This window comes from Epinephelus moara, chromosome 18, assembly GCF_006386435.1.
Source record: "Epinephelus moara isolate mb chromosome 18, YSFRI_EMoa_1.0, whole genome shotgun sequence".
NCBI lineage: Eukaryota > Metazoa > Chordata > Actinopteri > Perciformes > Serranidae > Epinephelus > Epinephelus moara.
This window is the reverse complement of record NC_065523.1, coordinates 16,919,487-16,938,360: the sequence shown is the minus strand read 5'-3', so window position 1 is coordinate 16,938,360 and position 18,874 is coordinate 16,919,487. Positions and strand designations below refer to the sequence as shown.

General features: G+C 41.4%; 1 protein-coding gene across 2 annotated transcripts in view; it reads left to right on the top strand.

Annotated features, from left to right (window-relative positions):
- Positions 1 to 1,106: 1,106 nt before the first annotated feature.
- The window catches only part of stat5a (signal transducer and activator of transcription 5a), a 65,942-nt gene continuing 48,174 nt past the window's right edge, over positions 1,107 to 18,874 (top strand). For both annotated transcript variants that reach the window (XM_050070141.1, XM_050070139.1), the window contains exon 1: positions 1,107 to 1,307. The gene's annotated coding sequence lies outside the window, so the exon portion shown is untranslated. The remainder of the gene's footprint in view (positions 1,308 to 18,874) is intronic.

Sequence of the window (18,874 nt, the reverse complement as noted above, 5' to 3'; positions counted from 1 at the left end):
CAGAGGAAAGTGAGTCCGAGCTTAATGGCCTGTAGCAACAAGGCAGCAACGGCCTCTCTCTATTATTATTATTATTATTATTATTATTATTAAATCATTTTATGAATGTATCTGTGTGTCTATGGGCATACCAAATGTGTATAGTATAAAGTACAACAACAAATGATGATAGATGTATAGTGTCTACTATTACCTCCTCGTCAGCCTGTTTTTTTTTTTGTTTTTGTTTTTTTAAATGAATTTAACTGTGAATGTCAGTAGGTTTTTAGACTAATGTGCACAAAATTATTTTTTTTTTAAAAATTAAACATTGTGCAGATTATATTAGGCATACCCAGAGAAATAAATAGACATAGATAGATAAATATATTGTACTGTATTTCTATGGGCATACCACATGTGCACATTAGTAGAATAAAAATCAGATAAATAATATAAAATTATGTATTGCATGATGTTTGAGTAGATATCAACAATAATGATAATTATTGTTTTTTATGAATTTATCTGTGAACACTAATAGCTTGTAATTTGAAGGCTATTATTGTGCACAAAATTAAAAAAAAACATTGTGCAGATTGCATTAGGCATACATATAGAAAAAATGACATTCATATAGGCTATTGTATTTCTATGGGCATGTCAACAACATAAAAATCAGATATAAAATTATATATTATATTGCACGATGTTTAAGCAGATAACAAATCATTATTATTGCTTTTTAATGAATTTATCTGTGAATAGCAATAGTTTGTATTTTTAGGCTATTGTGCACAAAATTGATTAAAATTAAAATTAATTAAAAGAAAAAAAAATTCTATGGGCATATCATAGAAAATAAGATGAAATAAAAATCAGATAAATAATGTAAAATCATATATTATATTGCATGACGTTTGAGCAGATAGCAACAAATGATGATAGATTGTGTCTATTATTATTTTCTACTCCTTCAGACTGAATTCAGCTCCAGCCTCAAATCAATCATCATCAGCAGGACAGAAATCAACAGAAACTGTTTCCCACTCAGAGACACTGAAGAGCCACCGGAAGTGGGCGGTTTGTCAGAGAGAGAGAGAGAGAGACACATACACACACACACACACACACACACACACACACACACACACACACACACACTAACACACACACAGAGGGAGCAGTGAACTGAGAGGCGAACTGTTGGAAACTACACGGCTCACTGACTGACTGACTGACTGAGAGACTCCTGCTGTATGTCGCCCTCGTCGCTGCAGCCTCGTCCCCGCATTTTATGAGAAAGGACAGAGAGTGTCTCCGCCGCGGTGAGTGTCACACTTTAAATGTCTTTGAGAAGGTGTTTTGTCTCAAGTGTGGACGTCCTCGTCTCGTCCCACTGACTGTCCCCGTTGCGAAACAATATTCTGACAGCGCTTTGTAAACAAACTGCGTGCGGCAGCGCTGCTCAGTGTGTGTGTGTGTGTGTGTGTGTGTGCGTGTGTGTGTGTGTGTGTGTGTTCGCTCGCGTGTGTGTGTGTGTGTGTGTGTTCGCTCGCGTGTGTGTCTTGATGCATGTGGCAACATTTCTGTTGAATTTCTGCTTTACTTTTTTTACTCTCTGTGGTTTTGTTAGCGCTGTAGAATCAACAGGCAGCTCCCTGTTATGTTTGATGTCATGTTTAATCTTAACGGACCGACAGTAATGAGTTTACTGTCACCGCACAGCTCTAACAGGAGGGCTGCCTCACTGTCATAGCAGTATCGTTTGTAAATACGTAAGTTGTTATATAGCTTTCCCCTTAAGACTCTAATGTAACCTACATGAGGCATTAAGTGTCATCTGAGGTGAGATAGGACCATAATGATAACCTGCGGCTGTAATGAGCGTTATACAGCCCGCATGAGTCTAATAATGGTGTAATGGGCATGCTTCAGAAGTTTGACAGCCTCACTGAGAGCCTTTGTTCTGTCACTGTGGCACTGGCACTCTGCTCTTACATCCCGCTTTATTCAAGTGCACTTCTGAGCTTCTTTAATTGAGGATTTTCATTTGGTGGAATTGCTTTTACTTCACGTCTCAGAGAGTGAAATGTTGTTACTCTGAACTCCATGACAATTTGTCTGAGTGCTGTAGTTACTCACAGTTAAAGACAACATAGTGACACAAAATCATCATACAACTGATGCATTATTATAGCTTTAACTACAGCAGATTATTAGTTTTGCCACCAGCTGTAACATAAATAGGCTGCTGCTCAATAGCTGCATTTTACTGTTGACACTTCTTCAACTTCTGTAGTAAACATTTAGTTTTATTGAAGTTAAAGATTTCAAGTGGATGCTATTCAGATTCTTTAGGAAAAAATCATGAATATTAGAACACTGGAACGACGTTTTACAAACTAAACGCAAACCTTAAGTACAATAAAGCCATTCAGCACTGACTATCATAAATAATGCTGCAGTCCTTATGGCAATGAGATTTCCCCTACAAATCACAAAAGGTTCACTATAATCTCTCTGTTTAAGCTCCACACAGATACTCAACTGGCCCACAGTAGGGTCCCAAGTGGCCCTCCTATGCATTTTCTAATTCACAATAAAAAAAAAGCACTTTTAATGTAAGTAAGGTTCCAGGTTTTTATAGAAAGCATCAAAATAGAGCTTGTTTATCAAATAAAAAGTGCCAGGGGAGGATTCCTGGACCCCCGAGAGAAGTATGAGCTAAGCCTTGGATATCTTCAAATCCTAGAAATGCCCCTGTGTTCATCTGACCCATGCAGGGCAGCTGTGACTGGCCCCTGGCCTTCTGTCATTTTGCAATAGTAGCCCTCAAGCAAAGCAAGTTGAGTATCCCTGCTGTAAGTCTTTAAACCGGCCAATATGGAGAAAATCAAAACATCATGATATTTTTGACATTGTAGCATTCATTTTTGGTGCTTTTACAAAATATTTACACAATTGGATTTCTCATAAATAATCATCAGTAATGTGGATGTAATGACTAAGTGCGTAAAGGAAAATAATGCAACAGCTAAAAGAGTCTTGTGAGTTCAGAAAATGACATTGCTTTACTGTAATGCAGCCTTTAAAACCAGGAAAAGACAACGCTTAAAGGAGCTATATGTAAGAAATCTAAAGCAAATAGTCGTAAAATCCTCCTAATATGTCACAGAGACTAAGGAATAATGTTCATATAACATGATCTCACCGACAACAATAGTACAGCCAGAATTCACATTTAAAAAAAAATTTACGGTCCGCAAATCATGTTTATGTTTTGAATTTGTGTTTTGACCTGTTGCGCCACCCACCGCCATCTACCAGTCACACAGTCAGTAGAGTCTCAGCATCAGTTACAGTTACGACTGAGCTACAGCAGCACGGCAAGCAGCATTAGCAGTGTCCTGGTACATAGCATTAGCAGCCGGCTCCTCCTCAGCTGTATCCCGGCAGCAGCGTTAGCAGTGTCCCGGTACATAGCATTAGCAGCTGGCTCCTCCTCAGCTGTATCCCGGCAGCAGCGTTAGCAGCAGAGAAGCCGGACTTGCTCGAACGGTCCGCTGGAAAACCGCGGCGACACGGCCCTGCCACGGCAGCCGCCCGTGAGCAAACAAATCAGTCTCCAGCGTGCCGCTGTCCAGCAACCTCGAATCTGTAGGGGAGGGGGGACGGACACGACTCGCGGCAGTATTTTGAATTTGAGTGCAGTAACCGTTTTGGCCACATTCTTACATACAGCGCCTTTAACATTGGAATATCCCAAAATCTAAGATGATATCTAGTCTCGTGACGTGATATTGATATAAAGCCCAGCCCTACATCATACTGAAGTCTTTTGAATAAAGCTTGAGAGGAAGAAGAAATGACCTTCTCTGGAGAAACTGAAGCTACTGTAAATGCTAGCTCTGCTCATATGTCCATTGTCATGTTCTCACGTAAGCTGAATTCTTAATTTGAAAAGAGGTAAACAGTAAGTTTGGTCGTTCCGATTGGGTCTGTGTGCTGTTCATTTTAACAGTCCTAACTGAGCATTACTGTGAAACAAGTGATACATTTGTTTGTTGATATGTGGTTTGAAAAGGCATAAATAATTCATGAAGGTCAATATACAAAGCTGACTGTCAAAGTGGTAATGTGTGACTCCTCAGTCTAGACCTTGGTGTTTACTTACAAGCAGAACTAAAATGTCACTGATGCTTTGATATCTCTGTGTGCTGTGTGTATGTGTCCTTGTGTGTTTGTGTGCAGATTACCTGTACCTTCCTGATATGCAGCCTTTGTCATTTTGTTGTACCAATAAGATTTTGGATTTTCCTTGGCATTGACTTTGTCCCCTGTGGCTCCTGGTAATTGAGAATCACTGGTTGTGATCACGCCCTCTGCCCGCTGTGATAACATCCCCCATTCAGTGTTGCTGTGTGAAAACTTTGGAAGAGCCCTGTGACTACTCTCCAAGTCCTTCCCCCTTAGCGCAGTGGTAGGAATGGTTAGTTTGCTGACACCCTCCTGTTTGGCCCCAGGATGTGTTTTTAATTGTGCTGAAATTATTCAATTAATTTGACATCAACAGCTCTTTTGATAGTTAATTCATCATTTTGTCATCTATGGTTGCTGCATTTTTCTGTTTTATATATTTGGAAATTTATTACCTTTTGACATTTTATGGGCTGATTTTTCAGCTTCTTGGTGTATGACTCAAGACTCCTCTTCCTTGTCAGTTCTCATTTTATTGTCCCTTTTGCTCATTTCTGCATGTCTGCGCTCTCAATCAATAAAACATTTCAGTCAAGCTGTAATCTACAGGAAATAACGGTCAGTGCCTTTTAGCATATAACCCCGTTGGCAGACTTCACTTCACCCCGCATGCTCCCTCTGTCACTGCGTTGCATGGTGCACAGGAAGGCAGGGTTTTCCCAGGTTTCTGTGAAAACCAGGGTGTTTTGGGTCGGCGTGGGAACATTGCATGCTGGTCAGGCATGAATTGGCTGGCACACTGTGTCCCTGACAGAAAGACCCAGATGCTGGAGGAGCAGCGGGGGAGACAGGGGAACCCAATGTTTTATCCCACAAGCCCACTGTGACATGTGCTCAGTGCATGGCATGTCCTTAAGCCTGTCTGTGCCTCTCACTTTTTCACTCCCTGCTGGCGGACAAGTATAGGGTCCAGCAAGCCTGGGAAGGCTGATGAGTACTGTAAGTAGGGGTTGGGTGGAGGGGGCTAGCTGGGAAGGATACCGCAGGAGACATGTTCTTCAGCATTGACATCATGGGTAGCTGGAAGTGTGCCGATTAGAGCAGTGGTTTTCATCTGAGCCAAAAGTCAAAGGTGTCAGAATCACTTACATCCTAATGAATGTGCTTAGCATGGGGCCTCTGAACAGAGGAGGAAAGGATGGATGGACGATAACAGGTACAAGACCAAGAATGTCCTCTACTTGTGATCCAACCTTGTGGATAATGTAACATATTCTATGAAAGACAAAGAGGTGGACGAGGGTAGACACAGAGTGAAACAGAAAGGGAAACACATTCAGAGGGAAGTGATCAGGAAGCATGTGGCGACAATCTCCTCCCCCTTTCAGTTGGGCTAACGCTAATCCACTTGTCACGTGACCATGAGCTTTTAGCCTGGTCTAGACCAGGAGCGCTCTGATCCATCTGTCGAATAGCGTTGCTGATTGTTGGCATCGGCAGCATGTACGCCTGTCCCATGATCACTGCCTGCTCCACACAAGACTCAAATTTGATTGCCATCAGCTAGTTACTTCTGTATGGTGTTATCAGCAGTTTCTCTCTGCGACTCTTACTTTTCCATTATCCTTTATTCTCCCGCTATCTTTCTTTGTCTGACCTTCATTGAATTCCTCCTTTCAGTGCGAGTAAGTGGGAGGAGGATGACAGTAAATGCTGAGAAGCATGATAAGGCCTTGGGTTATTATCTCAGTGACACAACGAGAATAGCCAGAACTCTCAAAGGCAAGTTGGCCATATGAAGGAAGTCACAAATCAGGAATAGAAAGTATACGCTTGAATTCCCACGAATTGTGTAAGGAGATGTCAGGCAGGGTTCATCCCACAGAAGACTGAGAATGGATATATGTATTCTGGATTAATCATTTTCTCGTCTTTACACACTCCCCCTCTGAAAGCCTAAACACACAGGAGCAAAATGCTGTTGCAACTTGCTGGCCTGGCCCATGAGGCTCTCAATACCACACTTTCTTTCATGCCTAGAGCATGGGTGGATAGTGAGACAATGGGCCCCTGGGCACAGATATCCAAAGACCCCCTTCACTTCTACATAGGAGCAAGACACACAGACTTTGTGGTAGTTTTGGATCTCATCATGATTGTTTTGTGTCTTGTTGTGGTTGTTTTGAGTCTCTTTCTGGTCAGTATGTGTTAATTTGAATGACATTTTGCAGGTGAAGGTCACAGGGGCCCCTGAGACTTTGGGTCTTTGGGTATGTGCCAGGTAGCCTCGTTCAGTGATCCACCTTTTGCCTAGAGGACACTTTGCATTGAGCAGAAGCATGCACGATGATGACAACGGTTCAGTAACAGGAACAATCTGCACGTTGCTATCTTGTTGATCTAAAATCTGCATCCAGATGCTCTCTTCTTTATTTAGATGACTGCAAACTGCATTATGTTGCAAGTCTGAAACAAAACCTCTCATCCTGTGACTTGATCCAAGTCATTATGCTTCAGTAGTGACACACACCCAGCTGAGGGTCGGTAGCTCGGAGGTTAGCGAAAGCCAGCTTGTGAGCTACTGGCAAATTGCCCTTTTTCTTTGGACTCTGCAAGAGCTGTTTGGAAAGCTGAATGAGAAAAGAAAAGTGTTTTTCCTTCAAAAACCCCAGAATCACTGCAAGACAAGCGCAGTGACTAACAGCTCACATGTGCCCTGAGGCTGTGAAATATGAATGTCATTATAATGCAAAATCTTTTCAGGCATTTGCTGCACATTTGTCTGAGTTAAATGTTTTCATTAAATGGGAATTTAAGAGATGGTTTTCTGTAGAATCTTGGATTTATCGTTTGTCGAGTCATTGATCTCTGACATTTTTCCACTGTGGTTTTGGAAAGTTACACTGTACAATATCTTTTGTGTTTTATGAATGCCTTTGGGCCCTGAGTCATGCTGTATCTCTCATGCATGAATTATGTGAACAAATTGCCTTATCTTTGCCCTAAAGGGAAGTGTATCATGTGAAGGCTTAAATCTGAAAAAGAGGGAAAGAAGGTCTGTTTCATAGTAAAAGAGCAGACAGTCAAAGTAAGTCGCCCATACTAAATGGAAAGAACAACTTTACATTCTGACAGTGGTGTTGGATAAAAATGTGCCTGTAGACACCGGATTATGTGCAAATCCTTTTCATATTTATACTTCAGGTCTAGTGTTACCTCTCTGTGTGCAGCATCAAAGCATGTTTTACTAAAATTCTGTTTGTAGAGTGTTTGCAGTTTATTTTCTCTTTTCACAGCCGTGCTATTCACGCAGTGGGTCGCAACCTTATATAGCCTGACCTGCTGGCCTACTTCTGAAGGCAGTGTAGTTTAACACCCATGAAGTGACCAGGAAGCTGTATTAAGCGCGCTGCCATCTGACAGTATGTGTCACGTAAAAGAGGGGCATCTACAGTATCACTGAGGCTGAAATTAACCAAGTTTGAAGTGTCTTATAGGACCTCACAGTACATTTCACAGCTATTAAAAAAGCTTTTGAGTACAACAAAAATCTCTAGAGACGGAAAAAAAACACAATTCACATGTCCTTAAATGCACCCTCTGAACCATTCTAAGCTCTTGAAATGGATTAAGGAGTGTGATGCTGTTAATTCCAACAGTGCTTGGCATAACAACACTCCAAATTCCCTAACAATACCAGAAGTTTGGGGTGCTGTTATTTTAAGCAAAGACATTACCGTCTGTTATGAAGTGCACAGTGCAAACTATTTGGTTTTATATTGCTGGGATTAGCTATTAATTTTTCAGACCTCACAAACTCTGCTAGGATAGTCCACCTTTCAGATCTTGTGCAGATTATTTCAGGTCATTTGAGCTAAAATAGTTTTCTTAATTTCAAGGTAACACAGTGTGACTAATTAATATACAAATGATCATTGTGTGGTTGAAGTATTCCTATAAATGAGGTGGCCAACCCTGAGAGAGCCTGAGGCTGATGTAACTGCAACTGGCACCACAAGTGTAAAGGAAGCAGCCAGAACACAAAAAGCCTCTTCTGAACATGTTTTTGAGAGTGTGAACCAATACTTAAACTCAAAAGCAAATAATGGTCGGTGCATCTTTGTGTTTTGCACTGCACTGCTGGTGTGCATGTTACACACATAGACAGGGTCTCTCAGATTTTGTTTGAAAAGGCTGGTTTTGGTTGATGCTGAGACTGACCCAAGCATTAACTGGCTGACACATTGTGTCCTGGTACAGAAGCAGCAGCAGGGAGACAAAGGAACTCAATGATTAATTCTCCATCTGTTCAAATCTTCAAGTTAGTTGTAGTTGATGAAAATATTTTTGCTGAGTCCATTTTAGGGGGAAAAAGTGTAGCCGTATCCTGCCCTTCTCATCCTCACATGTTTATTTTCACGCCTCAACACTTGTCACTTTAATGAGGGGTCCATCCTGATTGGCAGTGTATCCCGAGGCTGAAGTAACCACATTGTCACCACAGGAAAAGAGGAAGATGTCAAAAATGCCCGTTCTCACTATGCTGCTTTTCTCACTTTTTTTGTCATTTTTCTTATGCCTCTGTGCTGGCGACAGCTGTGGCCGAAGGCATTATGTTTTCGGGTCCGTCCGTTTGTGTAGCTGTCCATCCCATTCACAATATTTCAGGAATGCCTGGAGAAAATTTCAATACATCTGGCACAAACGTCCGCTTGGACCCAAGGATGAACTGATTTTAGTCTTCAAAGGTCACTGTGACTCCACAAGACACATTTTTGGCCATAAATCAAGTATTCATACACTAATTATGACAAAAGTTCACACAAACGTACCGTCATGGCTACATATGAGTCGAACAGATGTGGATGTATGCCGCAACTTGACTGGTTGGCAATGGCGTACAACTGTGAGGCAGTAATTCTAGTTGAGCACATTTTTGCTATGAGCTACAACTCAGCTCATCACTGGCCAGTTTCTATAACAGTTTAGGTAACAGACCCAAAACATAGCCTTCAAGACTCAGCAGGTGGGGTTAAGGCAGTTCAGTAGGTCAGTGTCCAGACTCCGTCTTCAACAGACAGGCATTTAGAATCAGGCAAATGGGTTATCAGATCAGAAGAGCAGATAAACGGCAGCCAATCCTTTCTGGTTTACAATGGTGACACTGTTTCCATATCACCTCAAACATATCTTTGGCATCTCAGTACTGCAGTTTCTTGTTGGCTGGCATATACACCAAGGCTGATACATTAGTGATAAGCTAAAATCAGCCAAAAATATCCCAGCTGTGTTGATGTACTGATCAGGTTCTAACTTCTTCAAATACAACCTTATTTTGTCTGGATTTCACTGCAGCATTTGGAGGATAGGTTGATTGTGAGGTTCCAGAGGAAGAAGATGGAGATGATGCAGGCCTCATCATGGTGATTTAAAACAAATGGTCAGGGTCATATAAGGCCACAAACAAGTCATGATTAATATGCCATATTTATTGTTATCTAAAATTAGAAAGACAAACTGAAGCTTTAAAATTGTTTTCCCCCAGAAACAGCACTTGTTTCTTTGCACAGTATTACAGCTAATAACAGTTTTGCTGTTGTAGGCTCTGCACAGAGACACTTGTGTCTTAATTGAGCAGGATGAGATGTAGCTGCTGCTGCTACTGTTGCTGTCACCGCTATGGTCAAGCCTATTACAGGCTTACAGCAAATGAGACGGATTGGGAAACCAATGGATCATTCATAGACAAATAAACATGTATGTTAGCAAAGAAAGACAGTGAATAAAAACAGGTTGAGTATCTATAAACAAAGCATGCTGTTCGTAAATAACATAATGTCACTAAATGATTTTACACTGGCAACACACAAGTAGCACATGTATACACACGGGAGGGACAGGATAAACAATTTAGCTCAGTTGTTTGCGCTGCCATTATTCATGACCCTTGTTTGAATGAATGTGTGTGTGTGTATGGCATGTATGCATGTGTTTTGTTCAACTAGATTTAGGTCATGGATGCTTTCTTGTGTCTGCGGAAAGAGCTAACATCTGTGTGAGATTACTGTAAGGAGCATTTGATTAAAAAATTATTATGGTATACAAGGGAAAGAAAGATTCATCAATCATTGATGCTTATGTCTCATTTATATGCAGTTTCTGCGGTTATGTACTTTGGATTAAAGTGTGCTGGATTAGAGCATAAATGGAGCTGAATGGTGGAACAACAATGCTGACTTCCTTTCCTTCTCCCTGTATTGTTATCTTAGAAGTGTGTGTGGCTTTTGCTGCATTTTCTGCCTTTTTTTTGCACATGCAAATGTAATGCTCTTTTATAAACCAGCACTGTAGCGTAGTAAGCGCTCTCCATCCACCTCTGCCTTGCTTGTGGAGGCACTGGTGCAATTTAATGCAAAGTCAGTGTTTGGATTTGTGGAGCTGTTCTCCCGTATTGATTCTGTGAGCTTGTCTGTACCCATGGCAGCGTCTGGCTAACAAGGCTCTCAGATGAGCTGTGCACGACATCTCCAGCCACCCTGCAACTCCCACAAAAAAAACAATTATTTTCTCCATATAAGATTAAATAAGTAATAAATAATATTATTTAAACAATCCAGATTCAGTGTGTTGTAGATGGTATTTGGTCTTGATGATAACAGTGGTTAATATAACAAAAATTCACATTCCCTTTTTTGTTTTATGCACTTATGCATGCGGTATATGGGTCTGAGTGCATATGTGTGCATGTGTTGGTTTAGTGTCAAGTTTCGGTCTCTACAGTAACATACTAAGTAGTCTATCACGAGGTCAAAGTGCAACTATACATAAAGATGCTCAGCCTCGTGTTCATGACTTACATGAGTCTTCACCTATACATTTATGCCTACTCCACACATACACAGGTTTTCAAAAACAGAGTTTTTCTCTTCTTCGTTTTCAACAAAATCCTCTCCACACAAAAACTGTTGAACTATAAACTATAAATAAAATTCTGTCCAAATGAAAATGCAAAAACTCAATCGCTGCACTGTCAAGAGCATGCCAAACTAACAGTTGCCGATATAACCCTAACCCTGACCCTAAAGCCATGCAAAGAAGAAGATGGTGGCCAATCAGAAGCCTGGAAAAAAAAGCTATTACCTGAAGTAGGCTCAGTCAGGTGGTTTCACTCTATTATGCTATACCAGGGTATTTAGCAATCCTGACGATATGATTTTCAATACCATCAAAAATATAGACGCCTATCTTTCTAATAAACTTATACAGAGATGTTATATCGAGGATGTATTATGCATTGCACATCATGCACCACAAGAGGTCAGTCTCTACTGGTGGCACAGGCAGCTGAGCTGACAGACATGGGGACTGGGGATAACGTTACAGGACTGCAAACAGTCGGCCAGCGATGACAGAGAGAGACTTCGCAGGAAAAACAACATATTTTCAAATCTAACTGGGTGAATTAATGCTTTGTTTCGACAAAACCAGAGCTGGTGATTGTTGGAACAGTCGACTAACTAACTAGGTGACTTACAAGACTAACCAACATGGTTTTGGTGTGTTTTATTTAGTTTCTGTTTCGTTTGAATGAGGTGTGTTTTACAGAGAGTTAACAAACAAAGAAAGAAACTTGAAGGTGTATGGTTGTATTTTTATTCCTCTGAAAACTGGTGTAAGAATATTAACTTTCTTGACATTTTCTGATTATATATTATGGCTGCAACGATAAGTCGACTAATCGATGACTAATCGACTATTAAAATAATTGTTGACTATTTTAGTAGTCGACTAATGAGTTAATGAGTTCGTTTGAGTCATTTTTCATAGAAAAGTACAGTAAAAGTACCCTACAATACTCTTATTGCAGCTTCTTTCATTCAGGCAGCTTTACACACTCTCCCATGATGGTGAACTATAACCCTTTGGCGTGAGTATGAAACAAGACATTAGATGACTTAATTTTGGGGGTTTGGGAGAGACAGACTGACAGTTTTTAACATTTTAACACATTTTTCGATAAAATGATTAGTCGACTAATCGAAGAAATAATCAACAGATTAGTCGACAATGAAAATAATCGTTAGTTGCAGCCCTATTATATATTGTTAAAAAAGTTAAGAGAGCTTGCGGAACATAGCAAATGTGCTGATAAGGGTGGGGCGGTTGTAGCACACAAATATTGTCTTATACAATGAAATTTCAAGAAGTGAACCAGAAGCCTAACCAAAAGGCTGCATGAAGCACATTCTGATGCCTCTGTTCCGTAATGAAATGGAAGTGTAACAGTACATTTATGTGTAAATGTAAAAAGTCTTGTAAGCAAGGATAGAGCCAGCACTATTTTGGTCACCTCCAAAATGTTGCCTTATTTGTGATGCCTGACAAAAGAGATAACGGTGTACACTCTGACGTCACAAGCCAAAAACACTGTTTTCCCTGTCCACCATCTACACTGAAAACTGAGACTCCAAAAAAGTTTCAGCCTTGAAGGAGTTTTTTCTGTGGCTTGAAATGCAGTCTGGTGTGGACGAAGGTCAAAATGCATTAAAAAAAAAAGCTATGTTTTCTAGGCCTAGAAAAATGTTTTTCTAGAAACATCAGGTATTCCAACCTGCTCAACATCTTTGACTACTAGATCCCATCTATTGTTGTCTTCACTGTCTCCTGTGACCCCTTTGAGGCGTGGGGGTTGTGGAAATACATTGTTTACCATGGCTCATTATGGTGTGTGGCATGACCATCAAAGCTTACTAAACACATTTTCCATTCTCACAAGATGTCCTATCCCTGCTCTTTGTTTTACAGGCAATGGAGTCATGAGGCAGCATGTGTACAGAATTGTAAATCAATAGATAGCCTAGTACAGGAGGGTTTGAATTTTTCTCTTCTATGTTCCATTTTTTTAGTTACATGCAGAAAAGACTTTGAGCTGTGAAACATGTATTTAATTATATTGGTCAATATTCAAACTAAAATACCAAGTCCCTTGAAAAACGCAAATGTGAAAGCTAGCAAGAGAGTTAACCTATTTAGAAGAAATGGCCTTCATCTTGAGTGAACAGGCATTTAGGACAATACCAGGAAGATGAATAAAGCTGTATTTGCAATGCAAGGTACCTTTATTCCCCTCAATATATGTTTTCCTTTAAATACATTCCCACTCCTATCTCCTTGGTACAGTTGATTAAATCCCCTCCTTTCTATTCTTTCCTATTCCTCCTCTATGAGTTTATATTACATTACCTGCATTCACAGATTTTGAATTGAGTGTGCATGACTATTATTGGTTACCATACATGCATTCAGGAAGGGTGCACTGAGGACGCACTACTCATTATGCACTACCTGGCCTCGAATTGCTGTAGCAATGCATAGATTTCACATGAATACGCAATGAATCAGGAAATCATCTCATGCTGGGAAAGCAGGGGAATGAGGGTGAGAGGGGGGTGGCTGTGGCACTCTGTGTTACTTCAGTGTCCATGCTCAGCTTATCCAGATTATCCCTGTGCCACTACCATAATCACCCAGACGCTACCATGCATACAGCACCATAAGGTCGATGCCTTTGTTTTCCGTGTTTAATGTAGCAGAGTGAGAGCTCTGTCTCATTTCTCTGATTGTTCTCCTGTCATAAGCAACTCCATTACATTCAGCACTAGCAGAGGGTAAGTGTAACGGTAAAACATGGGGATTATTGGTTGATGAGTTTTCTGTCTGTGAGGACACTGTGTGTGGGCCACTGAGCAAAAAAAAAGAAAAGGAAAATGGGGAAGCAAGTAGGAGGGCACTCAGAGAGCGCAGACCTCTGTCAAGGCCAAATACCCAATCTTATAATACTGGAGGTGCAGTATGAACATTCATTTAGCAGCAAACTACTATAATTTATGTCCCCACTGACTAGCTAATCGTCATCACTCTTCACTGTGCACTGTTTGCCCCGGGTGTGCAAGGGAGAGCAGTACTAATATGGCAGTGCTGATTCTGGATGGTATGAACACTGCCGTATGATCACACTGTTAGCTCTGTTAACACTGTTGCCATTGTTAGCATCGCTGATAATGAGGTTTTGGTATCGAACTTCCTATTTTTCAGGGCACCAACAGAATTATGTCAGTACTACCAAGTACCGATTCACATTAAATTAAATGGTGCTAAACTTTGCTATCTAAGAGCACACCTGGATGAAAACGCAGGGTTCAGACAGGAGGCATAAGCAGTTCTTCAGGAAGCTGGCCACAGAGTTCGGCAGGCGGCTTCCTGGCTTAGGGGCGTTTTGTTGGGGACACTATGGAGCTCCACGGCTCATTTAGGAAGAAGGCAGAAGACCTTGAAAGTTCACAGAAGCTGGGAACTGGCCAAGCAGCTCTGTTGGCTTCCCAGCAAGCTTAACTATTGCCGCTGTGCTGATAGTTTAGTCTGGCTGGTCTATTGTATTTTTATGTTTTGTTTAAGAAGTAGCCCATCATTGCTGTTTGTGATTGTGTTTTTAAAATTACGGACTTGACATATATTTGTCAGGTCTGTCTAAACAGAGCGGAAGAAGGGCGAGCAGACACATTCACATGCAAGCAGACAGACAGACAGACAGACAGACAGAGACTTAGCTCTATGTGTGATTAGAAAAAAGCAGAGGAGCAGAATCATTTGTTGACTGCAGCTTGTTCAAAAATTACATTTTTGTTATTACCTAAGTACCTAAAAAAGCTTCTCTTGGTTACCACTACCAAATTTGAGGGCCCAGTACCAGTATCAGTTCAAATGTGAACAGTAACCAACCCCACTTATATCGACGCCCTGACCCACAGTGGTAGGACAGCCTCATTGCAGAAGCATAATGTCCCTCTAGTTAACCCCAGGTCACCTCGTTGACTGTGAGCAAACCCCATTGATGCTGTCAGCTCTTTCAGCACTCTTGCTGTTGTTCGCACTGCACTGCTAGCCGCCACAATTTTGGCTCAGCCATGTCCATGTTAGCTTGTGACAATCGAGATGAGTGCTATGCGCAATCCTGGCTCAGAACATAAATGTCGTGTTGCAAAGTGAAAAATAATTCATGCATCAGCCATAATTTTGGATCTGCCCTAAATTTTTTCTTGCTTGCCCCATGTTCCACCCTTCCACCAAGTTTCTTGAAAATCAGGCCGGTTGTTTTTTCGTTATCCTGTTGACAAACAGACTGAAAAACGCACTAACCGAGCCGAATACATGGCCTCCTTGGTGCAAGTAATAATATGTTATTCAGGGTGTGGCTATTTAAAGGACACACAAGAAACATATGATTGACTGATAGACCTTCTAAGCTGTTGACTTAACACTGCTCTCTCCTGCATGACTGGATTGGCATGTGGGGTCTTGCACTTTCACCTGAGACAGGGGGTCCCATAAAACCACAGGACTGACTGAGGTGATAGCTGGTTCATGTCTGAGCTGTATCATGTCCCTCAAGGATGACTGAGTACTGCTTCGGACTGTCAACAAGGCAGCAGGTGTATTGAAACATTTCTACATCCAGAGGTGAGTGCTCTGGCAACTCAGAAACAACCACAGAGGACTGTGAGCATTTTTTGTCCCAAAATGCCAAATCCAGCTCCGACCTGGTGGTGACATTTGGTTGTGAACTCCACTTATCTGATGGTGGATCGCCACTGGTCATTAAGTTGACACAGGCTTTTTGAATCTGAGGGATGTGGGGGAAGATATTCTGTGGCCTTCCACAATGATTTGTTGATAGCAGGGAAGATATTAAGTAATGGCTGGAAATGCTGAGGCGTCTGGATACTGTATACATCTCTGGTATGTTGATGTGGCATGGCTCTCCTCAGAGCCTACACTGAGTATGCTACTCTTGTCAAACAAGCGTCACAAGCTCAGTCCTTGTGCATAACCATGTCAAACTGCAAACAGTGCCTGCATTGGTGTGCAAATGTTAGTGTGCCCACCTCCTGCTTTTTCATTGGACAGGACAGCTCTGTCTCGGGTCAATCTTCGGCTAGCTCATGGCTGTGCTTCAAGAGATTAACACAATTTTACTGTCAAGATTTAGGTAAAGATAATGATAAATACATACAGGCTTTGTGAGCCCTGAGGTTACAGTTTTCTGCAAAACATGTGGGCACAGTGAAGTTATTATTTATTCTGAAGCCTCCTTGTCTCCTAAGAAGTGAATGAAAATTCATTCATGCCATAAGTTGCCTTGAGCGCGGTGTTTTGAATCAAAAGGGAGTTACTTCTTAACCGATGTGCTTGGCAGCTTAAATAGTAATTTAGACCAATCAAAAGAATTAAGAGTCATTAAAAATCAATAATTGTTCTGAATCAGCTGTTAATCATTCAGTTCATGATATCTTGCTGTTTAAGTATAAATTCCCTACTGTAACTAAATAAATTGAGGAATGCTGAAGCCTCGCCAACTGTGTAATAGGTGTCTCACCTTTAAGCCAGTACCAGATGTAGTAAAAATGCCAAAACAACATCAGGACAGGATCATGGGTGGCATGGGTGCAGCATATTGACGACCTGCTATGCGTGCGAGCCACCACGGGACATTTGAAAAGCAGCTTGTAGCAATTAGCAGCTAACTCGAAGAAGAACTGTTCGTGAAATGTCCGTAAATTGAGAAAATAATAAGGTCTGGGAGATCCTCACCCTTCGAGAAGAGGACGACATCATGTAACAGGGACAGTAAATGATTGTCATTGCCATGTTAATGCCATTGTTATTGTTTATACAGCGCCGCCAATGCGTTTCTTATATGTCACTCACTAAAGTCTGACACTGCTGTGTTCAGCATCACACCCGTCACACCTCTTTTGCTTACGTGATGCTGACATGCTATTTTTAAATCGCACACTGGAATGGCATGATGCTGCTGTTGTTTGGTTCTGTGTAACAATGCAAAGGTGCTTTTAAATAGGGACTTCATAGCAGCCTGATCTCTGCATAAAAAGGGCTGACACTGTCAGCTCTGTCAGCACTGTTGCCGCTGTTAGCACTGTAAGTAGTGCATTTATCACAGCACTGCTAGCTGTCGCGATTTTGGTTCAGCCACTTCCACATTTGCTTGTGACGTCATTTGTGAGAGCCGCATGCAGGCAATCCCAGCCCAGTCTCTGAATGTCCTTTATTACCTTTAAGTATTAGTTATGTTCTGGATCTCAGTGCTAAGTTCTGGGCCCTGTTTAGGGCTTGAGCTCAGTTCTATCTGGACGTGAAGTGGTGCTGGTGCTGCTGTCGCTGTGGGGAAAGGACCTGTGTGGGGTAAAGGTGGAGTTGACCTTTACTGAAAGCACTGAGCTTGCCATGAAGGGAGGGGAGACATGGTAAGGGGAGCAACAGCTCAGAGGGGGATGGGTTCCACAGCTCTGGTGACTGGCTTGGATACTGTGTGTGAGAAAATGCAGCTATCTGACCTCTGACACATGACAAGCTGGGAAGATCAAAGGGCAGGGCTCTCAAAAGCTGCCTGCCGGTGTTTACAGGAACGCACATGGAAGAGAGAGGAAAGGAAAGGAAAGAAGAATACTGCGTTGAAAGGGGAGATTTAAAGTTAGAGGAGGTTATGTTAGAGAGAAGAAACAGTGGAGAACAAAACTAAAATAAGATTTTCAAAAAAACCTTTTTGACAGTTGAATTCTTTCCATTTTATTACAATATAACTACCCGTTACTGATGCAGCCAGACCAGTTTGAAGATGTTGAAACAATACATACCCATATTTGTTTTACCACCCTCGCTCCTCCTGCCACACACACAAACAGACAGACACAGACTGTACATACATGCACACACAATCTCTCCTTGATTCTTCCAGCATGATGTGCCTCTCAGTGCGAGCACAGAGGTCGCAAAGATTGTGTGTGCATGACTGAAAGAAGAAATGGACATGAGCCCCTGAGATAAGGGTTAATAAAGTTAGGGCATTCAAACACAAATACATTTCTCAGGTTAACTTTGTTAAAAATTAGTATCCAATCATATATACATGTCAAGTGATTGGCTCTGGAAAACTAATTTAACGGCACACCCTTTATTCCAGCTGATGAAAAACATTGATTTGACTGCCTGAATCTGCCTTATGGATATGAGCTCATGCAGTGTACGCTCGGCTCCTTCCAACTCCTTACACAGCAGGACGGCTAACTCCACAGCAGTTAGGGGTTTGCAGTTAGATCCTCTTACTATACATCTCACAGTTAGTCAGGTTGGACTATATGACAGTTATATGCTATTCAACAGAGCAGAAAGGATAGAAAAGGCCATCAAGATAAATTATTGGAGATGACGAGCAGGCTGACTTTTTGATAAGCAACGTGTCAGTGAAAATACACAAAGTTACAAATAAATAAACCATGTTAAGTGTGTATTTAAAACTACATTTGCATCTGTGAGTCATTGTTACAGAGTCAGAGTTCATTCAGCCACCCCGGTGATGTAAGCAGCAACATTATGAGCAGCTGTGATAGCAAGACATTGACACAATGCTGTTGATTTAATCCCACAGGGGAATCTTGTTTTGAAAAGGAGATTTCTGACTCAAGGTTTTAGCTTTTATGTGTTTTTACATCCCAGAGTTTGTCATGATATTCCCAATTTCCAAAATCTAAAATGTACATGTAATGAACGTGCAAGTTGTATGGTAATCCCCATTCCCATCCCTGAATGTGCATGGCTGCCTGCTTACTTACAATCCAGG